This window comes from Melanerpes formicivorus, unplaced genomic scaffold (assembly GCF_026170545.1).
Source record: "Melanerpes formicivorus ecotype bairdi unplaced genomic scaffold, bMelFor1.0.p_v2 SCAF_29, whole genome shotgun sequence".
Classification (NCBI taxonomy): Eukaryota; Metazoa; Chordata; class Aves; order Piciformes; family Picidae; genus Melanerpes; species Melanerpes formicivorus.
Window position 1 is genome coordinate 10332162 of NW_027142381.1, and position 15599 is coordinate 10347760.

The following is a 15599-nucleotide window of genomic DNA, read 5'->3' on the forward strand; positions in this document are numbered from 1 at the left end:
CTCTGGCACATTCCCCACCGTGGGGCAGCCACCAGCCGGCAGCACGGGGGCTGGAGTAGCTGCAGCTGTTTGTGGGGGACCCTTCCCTGCCCCCCTTCATTGCTGCAGCAGAGCTCCCCTTCGGGGGGAGAGGGGATGTGTACACATCTGACTAGGAAAGGACGGAGCTGCTGGCCGGGCAGTTTGCTTCACATTCTGCCTTTTGGGGGGAGAATCAAAGGGAGCGGGGGGATTCTGGGCGGACATGGGGCAGGGGGATGCTGCAGCAGAGGAGCAGGTGAGGGCTGGGGGCACCCCCCTAAACCGCTGACAAGTCTCGTAGGGGACCACAGAACATTTCACAGCGTCAGTGCCGTGAGAGGCGATGCAGAGCAGACCCTCTCCAGCTGGAGAGGGAGGAGTTGGAGCGACTGCTGTGTCACAAAACTTTGGAAACGACCCCCCGTCTCCCCTCTCTGTTTTAAAGGCTGTGAGAATCGTAATGAAGTCACACAGGGGCTTGAGCTATAAGCACAGCCTGTGGCCGTACCCATCATAAACAGAGGCTTTTACCTGCGCGCGGTGTAGGGTTTCGATTTAAATGCCAAAACATCCCGAACGGGGCCTGGCCGAGCTGCTGCCCACGCCCAGGGCAGTGCTCAGGGCCGCCCCCGCGTGCGTCACGGGCGGCACCGCCGCCGTGCCGCGGCGCGTGCCGCCCCGAGGGCGCTCAGCGCTGCAGCGAACCGCGCTGAACGCTTGAAATGCTGGAAAGTTGTTAGGGGGAGAAGGGAAAAGGGAGAGAGAGCCTGACTCGAGCGCTGACATGGGCTCCGGTCCCGCCAGGGCGATAGCGTCGCGATCGTTGCCATGGGTTCAGCGCATGCGTCGCAGCGAGGATTGTTCGCTCGCACGGGGCTGGCGGCTTTAAAACGGCGCTCACTGGCCCGCCGGGGCTATCGGGTTCCTGCTCGCTCTGTGCTAGGTGAGTGCCTGCCTCCACAGCTCTCCGGGGCTTTTCTCTGGCAGCTGCAGGACCGCGCTCTGGCTTTGCTTGCAGGGGGGTTCCCGGAGCCGAGCCGGGACCGTTTGGGAGCCGCGACGGGGCGGGGGACTCGCGCACTACCGGTCGGGGTCGGGGCCGGGGCTGGGGGCGAGCGGGCGGGCGGGCCGGGCCGGGGCGAGCGGGCGGGCGGGCCGGGCCGGGGCGGGCGGGCCGGGCCGGGCCGGGGCGAGCGGGCGGGCGGGCCGGGCCGGGGGCGAGCGGGCGGGCGGGCCGGGCCGGGCCGGGGCGAGCGGGCGGGCGGGCCGGGCCGGGCCGGGGCGAGCGGGGCGGGGCGGGCCGGGCCGGGCCGGGGCGAGCGGGCGGGCGGGCCGGGCCGGGGGCGAGCGGGCGGGCGGGCCGGGCCGGGGCGAGCGGGCGGGCGGGCCGGGCCGGGGCGAGCGGGCGGGCGGGCCGGGCCGGGCCGGGGCGAGCGGGCGGGCGGGCCGGGCCGGGCCGGGGCGAGCGGGCGGGCGGGCCGGGCCGGGGCGAGCGGGCGGGCGGGCCGGGCCGGGGCGAGCGGGCGGGCGGGCCGGGCCGGGGCGAGCGGGCGGGCGGGCCGGGCCGGGGCGAGCGGGCGGGCGGGCCGGGCCGGGGCGAGCGGGCGGGCGGGCCGGGCCGGGGCGAGCGGGCGGGCGGGCCGGGGCGCGCAGCAGTCAGGAAGAGTCAGGAGGGGTCTTCTCCCGGTAACAGTAAGTGCTCTTCTAGCGTGGCACCTGTCGTCTTTGTGTTCCTCCCCGTAACTCCAAATTCCCTTCCTAGTGCTCTTACTGCCTTTCCAAGTCTCCCAGTAAACTCCCCCACAGCTCTGCGAGTTAAATGAATGCCAGAGAAAAATGAGATGCCTGTGCAGTGTTTTTCTAGGGTGCAGGGAAACCTACTCACAGCTTTACAACGTGAGTAACTGAGAGCTAAGCTTTGCTTTTTGCTCCACTCCTTACCGTTTGACTCTTTGCTTTCCACTTGGTCGACCAAGCAAGGCTGATGTCACTTCACAGTCGCTACCCCGTTGGTACCTGCCTGCGAGTGCCAGGACCCTTCCCGGAACCACAGGACAGAAGGAGGGTTTGTCTCTCTTGCGGTGCCCTGAGCAGGAGTCGTACCAACACAGGCTCAGAAAGCTGAAACCATCGAAAGATTTAATTAGAGAGCAACAGGCATTAGAGGTTGGTTGATGGCCAGGGAGAAATGCACGGACTGCAAGGCAATTGGGGCGTAGTAAATCCTGGGGAACAGGGAACACGCTCAGAGACGCAGAGCCACGCAACAGCTCTCACAGAGAGGCGCAGCAAAAACTCAGCTGCGTCCCGAAGGCGCAAACCCTACCAAGAAGGGCGTCCGTGGGTCAGGGCTATCAGAAGCAGGGCAGCCCCTCAGCTGTCTCTGTCTTTCCTACCGCGATGCCACGTGGGGGTGGGCGATTGTGGGGGGTTACAGACCATTGCAAAAACAGGGCGGAGGGCTTGCCAGCACCGGGCAAACCAACCCCAGGGGCGGCTGCTGCCAAGAGGCCTGGTCACACCTAGTGGAGCATGTTGGAAACTGGGGACATTCAGCATATCCCACAGCAGAATGTGACTCCGGCTGAGAGAGGATGAACTCAGAGGGGGCAACACACATCAATGCATTATAGTCACTGTGCGAATAGTTAGAAGTCGGTCTAACCTCTTTCCCTCCTGGCTTAACACCAGCCTGGTGTCCAGGACTCAACATACGCACTGCACAGCAACCCACAGAGCTCCTGGATCATCCCACCTGTACTTGTTCCTGCTGTCCCTGCAGCAATGGACTGTTCCTGATTTTTTTTCTCTTTTCCTTTCAAAGTCAGACTGATTCCTGATTCTTCTCCACATCCCTGCCCAGTTCCAGCACCAGAGAGACTGCCCTGAGAGAGAACAAGCCGGGATAACCAGGGACTCGCCTCGAGGAGTTGAATACCACGTGCCAGGAGCGGATGACAGGGCTGTGACAGGGGAGCGGGAGGGGAACGGAGGGGTGGCTTGTGGCGGGGTGAACGCCCATTCTGAAGACAGGGTGGAGGGCTTGCGAGTGTTCTACTAAACTCTCTGCTTCCCAGCTGACTCCAAATTATTTCTTGCTGGATTTGGTCCTTTCCTTTTTTTTTTTCCCCCTGTGTTGGGAGGGAGGAGGGGGGGAGCAGGAGAGAGATTCTCAGCCTTGACACCATCCGAGCTCTGAGCTCCCAGGTAAGGCTCAAATCGCTGCAGCGACGACGCAGCCGAGGAGCGGGCGAGCGAGGGGCGGGGGCAGCCTCTCCCAAACGCTGCCGGCGGACCGCTTGCCCGAACGTTCCCGGAGGGGACGGAAACCCATGACAAAACGTAAGTATTAGCGTGAGGTATTGTAGCGGAGGAAAAGCCATGCTGTTCCTCCAGAGGTTGCAGAGCAGTAGTAACGTCTATGCCAAAAGGTTTCCAATGGTCCTGAGCGGCAAATTAAAACTGCACAACACACACAAAGGAGACCCCACTGGTTTTATATTCAGTTGTTTAATTTGAATGGAAAGGCCTCTGAAGAGAGGCCAGCTGAGTCGCTCCCCACGCACCCGGAGGAGATGCCCCCCCTGACCGGTCAGTGTCCCCCCCACTTCATGGGGTTTGTGAGCATCTATGGTGGGTGTGGGGGTATCAAAGAGGAATTCAGGGACATGTGGGAGCCAATGGAGGGTCACCTGGGGGCACTTCAGTTGGATGGTTAGGGTTAGTTGGGGGGGGGGGGGGGAGTGGGGGCTGGCTTGCTGGCAGCCTCTGGTGTGTGTGGGGGGTTGGCCAGCTTGGCAGCGGCGGCCTCTGTTATTGGGCGGGGGGGGTTGGCTGGCTTGGCGGCGGCAGCAGCGTCTGTTGTTGGTTGGGGGGTTGGCCGGCTTGGCAGCGGCGGCTTCTGTTGGGTGGGGGGTGGGATGCGTGGCTGGCTTGGCCACAGCCTTTGTTGTTGGGTGGGGGGTGTTGGCTGGTTTGGTGTCAGCCCATGTTTTTGGGTGTGTGTGGGGGGGTGGCTGGCTTTTTGGCGGCAGCTTCTGTTATCGGGTGGGCCGTGGGGGGGGGGGGGGGCTTGGCCTGGCGGTGGCCTCTGTTATTGGTTGGGGGGGGTGGGATGCGTGGCTGGTTTGGCGGCGGCCTCTGTTATTGGGTGGGGATTGGGGGGATCGCTGGCTTGGCGGCGTCACCCTCCGTTTTTTGGGGGCATTGGGGGGTGGCTGGCTGCAGCAGCTTCTGTTGCTGGGGGGTGTGGGGGGATTCGCTGGTGCGGTGGCGGCCTCTGTTTTTTGGGGGGGCTTTGGGGGCGCCTGGCTTGGAGGCGGCAGCTTCTCTTGCTGGGGTGGGGGGGTTGACTGGCTTGGTGGCGGCGGCTTATGTGGTTGGTTGGGGAGGGTGGCTGGCTTTTTGGCGGCGGTCTCTGTTGGTGTTGGGTGGGTGGGGGGGTGGCTGGCTTGGTGGTGGCAGTGTCTGTTGTTGGTTGGGGGGTTGGCTGGCATGGCAGTGGCAGCCTCTGTTGGGTGGGGGGTGGGATGTGTGGCTGCCTTGGCAGCGGCCTCTGTTGTGTGTGTGGGGTAGGGGTGGTGGCTGGTTTGGCGGCAGCCCATGTTTTTGGGTGTGGGGGTGTGGCTGGCTTTTTGGCAGTGGCCTCTGTTATTGGGTGGGGGTAGGCTTGGTGGCAGCGCCCTCTGGTTTTTGGGGGGGTTAGGAGGTGGCCGGCTTGGTGGCGGCAGCTTCTGTTGCAGGGCTGGGGGGTGGCTGGCTTGGCAGCGGCCTCTGTTTTTTGGGGGGTGTGGGGGGTGGCCAGCTTGGCGACGGCAGCTTCTGTTGCTGGGATGGGATGCGTCGCTGGCTTGGCAGCAGCTTCTGTTGCTGGGGGGCATGGGGTGGTTGCTTGTCTTGGCGGCGGCCTATGTGGCTGGGTGGGGGGGCTGTGGCTGGCTTGGTGGCGGCGGCCTCTGCTGTGACTGGGGTGGGTGGAATGCGTGGCTGGTTTGGTGGCGGCCTCTGTTATTGGGTGGGGGTTGGGGGGGTGGCTGGTGTGGTGGCGGCGCCCTCTGTGGTTTGGGGGGTGGCTGGCACGGCGGCGGCAGCTTCTGTTGCTGGGGGGCATGAGGGGATTTGCTGGCTTGGCGGCAGCGTCCTCTGTGGTTGGGGGGGTGGCTGGCTTTTTGGCGGCGGCCTCTGTTGGCGTTGGGTGGGTGGGGGGGTGACTGGCTTTGCAGCAACGGCCTCTGTTATGGGGTGGTGGGCCGGCTACCTTGGCGGCGGCAGCGTCTGTTGTTGGTTGGGGGTTTGGCTGGCTTGGCAGCGGCGGCCTCTGTTGGGCGGGGGGTGGGATGCGTGGCTGCCTTGGCAGCGGCCTCTGTTGGGTGGGGGGTAGGGGTGTTGGCTGGTTTGGTGGCAGCCCATGTTTTTGGGTGTGTGTGGGGTGGCTGGCTTTTTGGCGGCGGCCTCTGTTACTGGGTGGGCCGTGGGGGGAGGCTGGCTTGGCTTGGTGGCGGTGGCCTCTGTGGTTGGGCGGGGGGCTGGCTTGGCGGCGGTGGCCTGTGTTGGGAGGGAGGGGGGACTGGCTTGGTGGCGGCGGCCTCTGTTGTGACTGGGGTGGGTGGGATGCGTGGCTGGTTTGGCGGCGGCCTCTGTTATTGGGTGGGGGTTGGAGGGGTGGCTGGCATGGTGGCGGCGCCCTCTGTGGTTTGGGGGGGTTGGGGGGTGGCTGGCGCGGCGGCGGCAGCTTCTGTTGCTGGGGGGCATGAGGGGATTTGCTGGCTTGGCGGCAGCGTCCTCTGTGGTTGGGGGGGTGGCTGGCTTTTTGGCGGTGGCCTCTGTTGGCGTTGGGTGGGGGGGGGGGTGGCTGGCTTTGCAGCGACAGCCTCTGTTATGGGGTGGTGGGCCGGCTGCCTTGGCGGCAGCAGCGTCTCTTGTTGGTTGGGGGTTTGGCTGGCTTGGCAGCGGCGGCCTCTGTTGGGTGGGGGGTGGGATGCGTGGCTGCCTTGGCAGCGGCCTCTGTTGTTGGGTGGGGGGTAGGGGTGGTGGCTGGTTTGGTGGCAGCCCATGTTTTTGGGTGTGTGTGGGGTGGCTGGCTTTTTGGCGGCGGCCTCTGTTACTGGGTGGGCCGTGGGGGGGTGCTGGCTTGGCTTGGTGGCGGTGGCCTCTGTTGTGACTGGGGTGGGTGGGATGCGTGGCTGGTTTGGCGGCGGCCTCTGTTATTGGGTGGGGGTTTGGGGGGCAGGCTTGGTGGCAGCGCCCTCTGTTTTTTGGGGGGGTCAGTGGGTGGCCAGCTTGGCGGCGGCAGCTTCTGTTGCTGGGGGGTGTGGGGCAATTTGCTGGCTTGGTGGCAGCGGCCTCTGTTTTTTGGGGGGGTTAGGGGATGGCCGGCTTGGTGGCGGCAGCTTCTGTTGCGGGGCTGGGGGTTTGGCTGGCTTGGCAGCGGCGGCCTCTGTTGTGACTGGAGTGGGTGGGATGCGTGGCTGGCTTGTCAGTGGCCTCTGTTTTTTGGGGGGGGGTGGGGGATGGCCAGCTTGGCGACGGCAGCTTCTGTTGCTGGGGGGCATGGGGTGGTTGCTTGTCTTGGCGGCGGCCTGTGTGGCTGGGTGGGGGGGCTGTGGCTGGCTTGGCGGCGGCGGCCTCTGCTGTGACTGGGGTGGGTGGGATGTGTGGTTGTTTGGTGGCAGCCTCTGTTATTGGGTGGGGGTTGGGGGGGTGGCTGGTGTGGTGGCGTCACCCTCTGTGGTTTGGGGGGTTTGAGGGGTGGCTGGTGCGGTGGCAGCAGCTTCTGTTGCTGGGGTGGGGGGGGTTGGCTGGCTTGGCGGCAGCGGCCTATGTGGTTGGTTGGGGGGGTGGCTGGCTTTTTGGCAGCGGCCTCTGTTGGTTGTGGGTGGGTAGGGGGGTGGCTGGCTTTTTGGCAGTGGCCTCTGTTACTGGGTGGGCCGTGTGGGGGGGCTGGCTTGGCTTGGCGGCGGCCCCTGTTATTGGGTGGGGGTGTGGGGGAGTGGCTGGCTTGGCGGTGGTGGCCTCTGTTATTGGGTGGGAGGGGTGGGATGCGTGGCTGGTTTGGCGGCAGCCTCTGTTATTGGGTGGGGGAGTGGGGAGGTGGCTGTCTTGGCTGCGGCGGCCTATGTGGTTGGGGGTGGTGGCTGGCTTTTTGGCGGCGGCCTCTGTTGGCGTTGGGTGGGTGGGGGGGTGGCTGGCTTGGCAGCAGCGTCCTCTGTTATGGGGTGGTGGGCTGGCTGCCTTGGCGGCAGCAGCGTTTGTTGTTGGTTGGGGGTTTGGCTGGCTTGGCAGTGGCGGCCTCTGTTGGGCGGGGGGTGGGATGCGTGGCTGCCTTGGCAGCGGCCTCTGTTGTTGGGTGGGGGGTAGGGGTGGTGGCTGATTTGGCGGCAGCCCATGTTTTTGGGTGTGTGTGGGGTGGCTGGCTTTTTGGCGGCGGCCTCTGTTACTGGGTGGGCCGTGGGGGGGGGGCTGGCTTGGCTTGGCGGCGGTGGCCTCTGTGGTTGGGGGGGGGGGGCTGGCTTGGCGGCGGTGGCCTGGGTTGGGGGGGGGGGGACTGGCTTGGTGGCGGCGGCCTCTGTTGTGACTGGGGTGGGTGGGATGCGTGGCTGGTTTGGCGGCGGCCTCTGTTATTGGGTGGGGGTTGGGGGTGGCTGGCTTGGTGGCGGCGCCCTCTGTGGTTTGGGGGGGTTGGGGGGTGGCCGGCTTGGCGGCGGCAGCTTCTGTTGCTGGGGTGGGGGTTTGGCTGGCTTGGCGGCAGCTTCTGTTGCTGGGGGGGGGTGGGGGGGTTGCTTTTCTTGCCGGCGGCCTATGTGTTTGGGTGGGTGGGGGGGCTGGCTTGGTGGCGGCCTCAGTTTGGGGGGCGTGGCTTGGTGGCGGTGGCCTCAGTTGGATCCAACTGAAAGGTCCTTTTGGAGCCCCTCCAGAGCCTCCCCATATACCTCTCTGTGTGCCCGAATTCCCCTTTGATACCCCCAGATCCACCTTAGATGCCAGCAGGCCCCTTAAGAGCGGGGGCAGCACTGACCAGGTAGGGGATTCTCACCCCTGTGTGTGGGGGGAGGCTTCGCTGGGCTCTCCTCAGAGGTTACTTCCATTCAAATTAAAGAGACCAAAACCCAAAGAAACCTCAGGACAAAGAATAAAGGCAAAAGAAACAAAGGATCCCCCCCCCCCAACACGCACCGAGGAGGGTTCCCCGTCTTTAATTCCTTGAGACCCATTTCGTAGTTCTGTTTTCAAACTGCTTTGCTCTGCTTGCAATCGGCTTCTACCTGCTAGCAGCCTTTGCGTGTAATGGAAGAGACGCAGCGGGGGTGAGTTCAGAGCCTTGTTACCTGGCACTTAGTGCCAGTCCTGACTACCTATATGAACAGGAGAGATTGGCAGTCTTAGGGCGAGTCGGCTCGGCTCTCTGTGAAGCCGGAGGATTTCCTTCCCCCGAACAGACGGCGGCTCCGGCCGGCCGGGCTGCCTCTCACCAGACGCGCCGGGGCTCGGCTCCCCCGGGGGCCAGCCGGCTCCGCCGAGGTCTGCTCTCAGCTCGGCTTCCTTTAGCTTCCGTGGGTTCCCTTTGTCCGGCTGAGCTCCGCACCAGGTTAGCGCCAGCCTCTGTCGCTGTCCGCGGTTCCCGTGTAGGTGCTCCGAAGGTTCGATACGCCTGAATGTTCTAGGAGGGGATTAAAAGCCCTAAGACTTCACATAAGTCGCTGGTAAGAAAAGGAGGAAAACTATCTGCAGAAACCAGGAAAACATGCAGCAGACTTCTGGGAAATAGTCCAACCTCCTCTTTCACAGAAGTAAGGTGAGTTTGTGAAACCGCTCGGCTCTGAGACCTTTAGGGGAGATCCCACAGCCGTCCAGGGCTGTAGCGAGCCCTATAGAACTCCGGCAGTTACCCGAGCCGTGGCTTTCGTCTTTTCCCCCAGATTGGTTTCCGAGGACCGCGGCAGGACCCCTCTCCGTCGGGCTGCGGGGCCCGCCGAGGCGCAGGACCTCTCCGGGCGCCCCCTTAGAGGCTTCTCAGGCAGAGCTCTTTTAACTCAGTCAGATCACCCCAGGAAGAGACAAGAGCCTTCAGGCAGGAAAAGGACTGCTGGCAAGGGAAAGGGGTAACGTGTAAGCCCTAAGGGTGCGTCCCACAAGGGAGAAAGGCAAATCGCTGCCACAGGTAAGAGCCCTCGGGGTGGAACCCGGGGGTTCCACTAAGCATTCCAATGGGGGAGACTGCAAAGGTTTTCATATAGCAATTGACCCTATTCTTTACTATCCATGTAAACAGGAAAGTTTCAGTTTTAGGGTGAGTCGGCATAGCGCTTTCAGCGAAGGAAAAGATTTTTCCTCGCCTCAGCCGGCGGTGACTCAAACTCCCCGTGGCAGCTCACCCGCGGGGCCGCCCGAGGCGAACCGAGGCAAACGGAACCGGACGGAACCGGCGCGGGGCTCCCCGAGACGAGGCGAGGTGGACGGAACCGGCACGTTGGGGGCTTGGCGGGGCTCAGCTCCTCGCTCAGATGCTTCCTGGTTTCCTCGGGCTCCCTTCCAGGTAAGCGCCAGCCTCTGCCGCTCTCTGGGGTTCTTACGTAGCAGCTCGTTTGAAACGCTTGCACGTTCTCAGAGGGGATTAAAATCCCTAAGAGGCCAGCTAACCCTGACACCCCTCTCTTGCAACTTCATAGCTCTGCTGTTTAAGTAGGCGCAGCAGTCTGGTATTAATTTGTCTGAAAAGAGGCTTTGAAATGCGCTGCATGGGGTTCTGAAAGACGTAAACTTACAGTGCGTATCTCTAGTACACAACAGCTCACGGATTTTCCTTTGCGTTGTAGGGTTTTTAAACACTCACCGGTTTCGGCGTCGGGTTGGTTTTTCTCGGAACGGAAAAACCTTCCGAGCGGAGGCCGGCGGGGCGCTTCCCACACGCGGCGGCAAGAGACGCCCCCCCGAACGCTCAGCGTAAGTCCGCCGCTTTCAATCGATTCCCCTTTGGTAGGTACGTTGCCAAAATTGGCTTTGCTCTACGCGCAAATCGCTTTTCCGTTCCGGCATCACTTGCCGGAGATCTTGCAGAGAGGAGATCCGGTGAGGGGGTACCTTCAGAGCCTCTTTACCGTCGCAATGAATACCATTCCTGAATATCTCTATAGAGAGGAGAGGATTGTAGTTGGATTTATAGTCTCGGGGTGAGTCGCCTCGGCGCTCTCAGGCAAACAAGAGGGTTTTCTTCCCCTAAAAGTGCGGCGCGGCGCGGCTCGGCTCGGCGATTGCGAAGTATCTACGTAGCAATCGATCCCATTCTTCCCTGTCGATGTAAACAGTTGTTTTATTTTTTCAGTCGGTTTTCAGTCGTAGGGTATGTGTTGCGCAATCGGCGGGTGCGGGGGAAAACGGTTCCTATCGGCATGTAAACTAAGAAGCCAAAAAATCCCAGATGACGTAAAAAAGCCCAAAGCAAAACGACGACTCTCGCAGCACAAAGGAAGACCCCCCATTCCTGAGCAATCGTTACACATTTCGTAGATGTTTGCAAGCCGTGCCTTACCATACTTGGAATTCATTTTTACATTACGGAAGCCTTGGTATTTAATGGGACAGATCCAATGGGGATGATTGCAAAGCTTCTTATGTAGCAATAGGTAATACTCTTGACTATCCACGGAAAAAGCAGGTATTTTTAGCAGGATTTTCTGTTGACGAAACGGTGTGGAGCTCTCAGAAACGAAGTGACGAAACGTTGCAATGCGGCCTGAAATGAAATGGTGTGGGGCTTTCTGAAATGAGACCAGGTGAAATGGTGCAATGCTGGCCTGAAATGAACTGGTGTGGGGCTCTCTGAAATGAGACCAGGTGAAATGGTGCAATGCTGGCCTGAAATGAAATGGAGTGGGAGCTTTCTGAAATGAAATGATCAAATGGTGCAATGCTGGCCTGAAATGAAACGGTGTGGGGGCTCTCTGAAATGAAATCAACAAATGGTGCAATGCTGGCCAGAAATGAAACGGTGTGGGGGCTCTCTGAAATGAAAAGAGGTGAAATGGTGCAATGCTGGCCAGAAATGAAATCGTGTGGGGGCTCTCTGAAATGAAAAGAGGTGAAATGGTGCAATGCTGGCCTGAAATGAAACGGTGTGGGGGCTCTCTGAAATGAAAAGAGGTGAAATGGTGCAATGCTGGCCTGAAATGAAAGGGTGTGGGGGCTTTCTGAAATGAAAAGACATGAAATGGTGCAATGCTGGCCTGAAATGAAACGGTGTGGGGGCTCTCTGAAATGAAATGATCAAATGGTGCAATGCTGGCCTGAAATGAAACGGTGTGGGGGCTCTCTGAAATGAAAAGAGGTGAAATGGTGCAATGCTGGCCTGAAATGAAACGGTGTGGGGGCTCTCTGAAATGAAAAGAGGTGAAATGGTGCAATGCTGGCCAGAAATGAAATGGTGTGGGGGCTCTCTGAAATGAAAAGAGGTGAAATGGTGCAATGCTGGCCTGAAATGAAACGGTGTGGGGGCTCTCTGAAATGAAAAGAGGTGAAATGGTGCAATGCTGGCCTGAAATGAAACGGTGTGGGGGCTCTCTGAAATGAAAAGAGGTGAAATGGTGCAATGCTGGCCTGAAATGAAACGGTGTGGGGGCTCTCTGAAATGAAAAGACATGAAATGGTGCAATGCTGGCCTGAAATGAAACGGTGTGGGGGCTCTCTGAAATGAAATCAACAAATGGTGCAATGCTGGACTGAAATGAAACGGTGTGGGGGCTCTCTGAAATGAAAAGACGCGAAATGGTGCAATGCTGGCCTGAAATGAAATGGTGTGGGGGCTCTCTGAAATGAAAAGAGGTGAAATGGTGCAATGCTGGCCAGAAATGAAACGGTGTGGGGGCTCTCTGAAATGAAAAGACATGAAATGGTGCAATGCTGGCCTGAAATGAAACTGTGTGGGGCTCTCTGAAATGAAATGATCAAATGGAGCAATGCTGGCCTGAAATGAAACGGTGTGGGGGCTCTCTGAAATGAAATGATCAAATGGTGCAATGCTGGCCTGAAATGAAACTGTGTGGGGCTCTCAGAAATGAAATCAACAAATGGTGCAATGCTGGCCTGAAATGAAACGGTGTGGGGGTTCTCTGAAATGAAATGATCAAATGGTGCAATGCTGGCCTGAAATGAAACGGTGTGGGGGCTCTCTGAAATGAAATGATCAAATGGTGCAATGCTGGCCTGAAATGAAACTGTGTGGGGCTCTCAGAAATGAAATCAACAAATGGTGCAATGCTGGCCTGAAATGAAACGGTGTGGGGGTTCTCTGAAATGAAATGATCAAATGGTGCAATGCTGGCCTGAAATGAAACTGTGTGGGGCTCTCTGAAATGAAATGATCAAATGGTGCAATGCTGGCCAGAAATGAAACGGTGTGGGGGCTCTCTGAAATGAAATGATGAAATGGTGCAATGCTGGCCTGAAATGAAACGGTGTGGGGGCTCTCTGAAATGAAAAGAGGTGAAATGGTGCAATGCTGGCCTGAAATGAAACGGTGTGGGGGCTCTCTGAAATGAAAAGAGGTGAAATGGTGCAATGCTGGCCTGAAATGAAATGGTGTGGGGGCTCTCTGAAATGAAAAGAGGTGAAATGGTGCAATGCCGGCCTGAAATGAAACTGTGTGGGGGCTCTCTGAAATGAAATGATCAAATGGTGCAATGCTGGCCAGAAATGAAACGGTGTGGGGGCTCTCTGAAATGAAATGATGAAATGGTGCAATGCTGGCCTGAAATGAAACTGTGTGGGGCTCTCAGAAATGAAATAATCAAATGGTGCAATGCTGGCCTGAAATGAAACGGTGTGGGGGCTCTCTGAAATGAAATCAACAAATGGTGCAATGCTGGCCAGAAATGAAACGGTGTGGGGGCTCTCTGAAATGAAATCAACTAATGGTGCAATGCTGGCCAGAAATGAAACGGTGTGGGGGCTCTCTGAAATGAAATAATCAAATGGTGCAATGCTGGCCTGAAATGAAACGGTGTGGGGGCTCTCTGAAATGAAATCAACAAATGGTGCAATGCTGGCCTGGAATGAAACGGTGTGGGGGCTCTCTGAAATGAAATAATCAAATGGTGCAATGCTGGCCAGAAATGAAACGGTGTGGGGGCGCTCTGAAATGAAAAGAGGTGAAATGGTGCAATGCTGGCATGAAATGAAACGGTGTGGGGGCGCTCTGAAATGAAAAGAGGTGAAATGGTGTAATGCTAGCCTGAAATGAAACGGTGTGGGGGCTCTCTGAAATGAAATGATCAAATGGTGCAATGCTGGCCTGAAATGAAACTGTGTGAGGCTCTCAGAAATGAAATGATCAAATGGAGCAATGCTGGCATGAAATGAAACGGTGTGGGGGCTCTCTGAAATGAAATGATCAAATGGTGCAATGCTGGCCTGAAATGAAAGGGTGTGGGGCTCTCAGAAATGAAATCAACAAATGGTGCAATGCTGGCCTGAAATGAAACAGTGTGGGGGCTCTCTGAAATGAAATCAACAAATGGTGCAATGCTGGCCTGAAATGAAACGGTGTGGGGGCCTCTCTGAAATGAAATAATGAAATGGTGCAATGCTGGCCTGAAATGAAACGGTGTGGGGGCTCTCTGAAATGAAAAGACGTGAAATGGTGCAATGCTGGCCTGAAATGAAATGGTGTGGGGGCTCTCTGAAATGAAATCAACAAATGGTGCAATGCTGGCCAGAAATGAAACGGTGTGGGGGCTCTCTGAAATGAAAAGAGGTGAAATGGTGCAATGATGGCCAGAAATGAAATGGTGTGGGGGCTCTCTGAATTGAAATCAACGAATGGTGCAATGCTGGCCAGAAATGAAACGGTGTGGGGGGCTCTCTGAAATGAAATCAACAAATGGTGCAATGCTGGCCAGAAATGAAACGGTGTGGGGGCTCTCTGAAATGAAAAGAGGTGAAATGGTGCAATGCTGGCCAGAAATGAAACGGTGTGGGGGCTCTCTGAAATGAAATAATCAAATGGTGCAATGCTGGCCAGAAATGAAACGGTGTGGGGGCGCTCTGAAATGAAAAGAGGTGAAATGGTGCAATGCTGGCCAGAAATGAAACGGTGTGGGGGCTCTCTGAAATGAAAAGAGGTGAAATGGTGCAATGCTGGCCAGAAATGAAATGGTGTGGGGGCTCTCTGAAATGAAATAATCAAATGGTGCAATTCCGGCCAGAAAGGAAATGATGTGGGGGCTCTCTGAAATGAAATAATCAAATGGTGCAATGCTGGCCAGAAATGAAACGGTGTGGGGGCTCTCTGAAATGAAAAGAGGTGAAATGGTGCAATGCTGGCCAGAAATGAAACGGTGTGGGGGCTCTCTGAAATGAAATCAACAAATGGTGCAATGCTGGCCTGAAATGATACGGTGTGGGGGCGCTCTGAAATGAAAAGAGGTGAAATGGTGCAATTCTGGCCAGAAATGAAGTGGTGTGGGGGCTCTCTGAAATGAAAAGAGGTGAAATGGTGCAATGCTGGACTGAAATGAAACGGTGTGGGGGCTCTCTGAAATGAAAAGAGGTGAAATGGTGCAATGCTGGCCAGAAATGAAACGGTGTGGGGGCTCTCTGAAATGAAATCAACAAATGGTGCAATGCTGGCCAGAAATGAAACGGTGTGGGGGCTCTCTGAAATGAAATCAACAAATGGTGCAATGCTGGCCAGAAATGAAACGGTGTGGGGGCTCTCTGAAATGAAAAGAGGTGAAATGGTGCAATGCTGGCCAGAAATGAAACGGTGTGGGGGCTCTCTGAAATGAAAAGAGGTGAAATGGTGCAATGCCGGCCTGAAATGAAATGGTGTGGGGGCTCTCTGAAATGAAAAGAGGTGAAATGGTGCAATGCTGGCCAGAAATGAAACGGTGTGGGGGCTCTCTGAAATGAAAAGAGGTGAAATGGTGCAATGCTGGCCAGAAATGAAATGGTGTAGGGGCTCTCTGAAATGAAAAGAGGTGAAATGGTGCAATGCTGGCCAGAAATGAAATGGTGTGGGGGCTCTCTGAAATGAAATCAACAAATGGTGCAATGCTGGCCTGAAATGAAACTGTGTGGGGGCTCTCTGAAATGAAATCAACAAATGGTGCAATGCTGGCCAGAAATGAAACGGTGTGGGGGCTGTCTGAAATGAAAAGAGGTGAAATGGTGCAATGCTGGCCTGAAATGAAACGGTGTGGGGGCTCTCTGAAATGAAAAGAGGTGAAATGGTGCAATGCTGGCCTGAAATGAAATGGTGTGGGGGCTCTCTGAAATGAAATGATCAAATGGTGCAATGCTGGCCTGAAATGAAATGGTGTGGGGGCTGTCTGAAATGAAAAGACGCGAAATGGTGCAATGCTGGCCTGAAATGAAACGGTGTGGGGCTCTCTGAAATGAAAAGAGGTGAAATGGTGCAATGCTGGCCAGAAATGAAACAGTGTGGGGGCTCTCTGAAATGAAAAGAGGTGAAATGCTGCAATGCTGGCCAGAAATGAAACGGTGTTGGGGCTCTCTGAAATGAAATAATGAAATGGTGCAATGCTGGCCTGAAATGAAACGGTGTGGGGCTCTCTGAAATGAAAAGA

The 15599-nt window shown here is 57.7% G+C and overlaps 2 long non-coding RNA genes across 2 annotated transcripts; both read left to right on the forward strand.

Annotated features, from left to right (window-relative positions):
* The first annotated feature begins 675 nt into the window (after positions 1-675).
* Positions 676-3004, forward strand: LOC137449477 (uncharacterized). Its single transcript, XR_010989398.1, has 4 exons — positions 676-964; positions 1784-1917; positions 2020-2187; positions 2846-3004. It is a non-coding gene; the product is annotated as an uncharacterized lncRNA (long non-coding RNA).
* Positions 3005-7857: 4853 nt separating this feature from the next.
* On the forward strand, positions 7858-13863 carry LOC137449449 (uncharacterized). The gene is made up of 4 exons (XR_010989387.1): positions 7858-8812; positions 8937-9178; positions 9290-9553; positions 9834-13863. It is a non-coding gene; the product is annotated as an uncharacterized lncRNA (long non-coding RNA).
* Positions 13864-15599: the final 1736 nt, after the last annotated feature.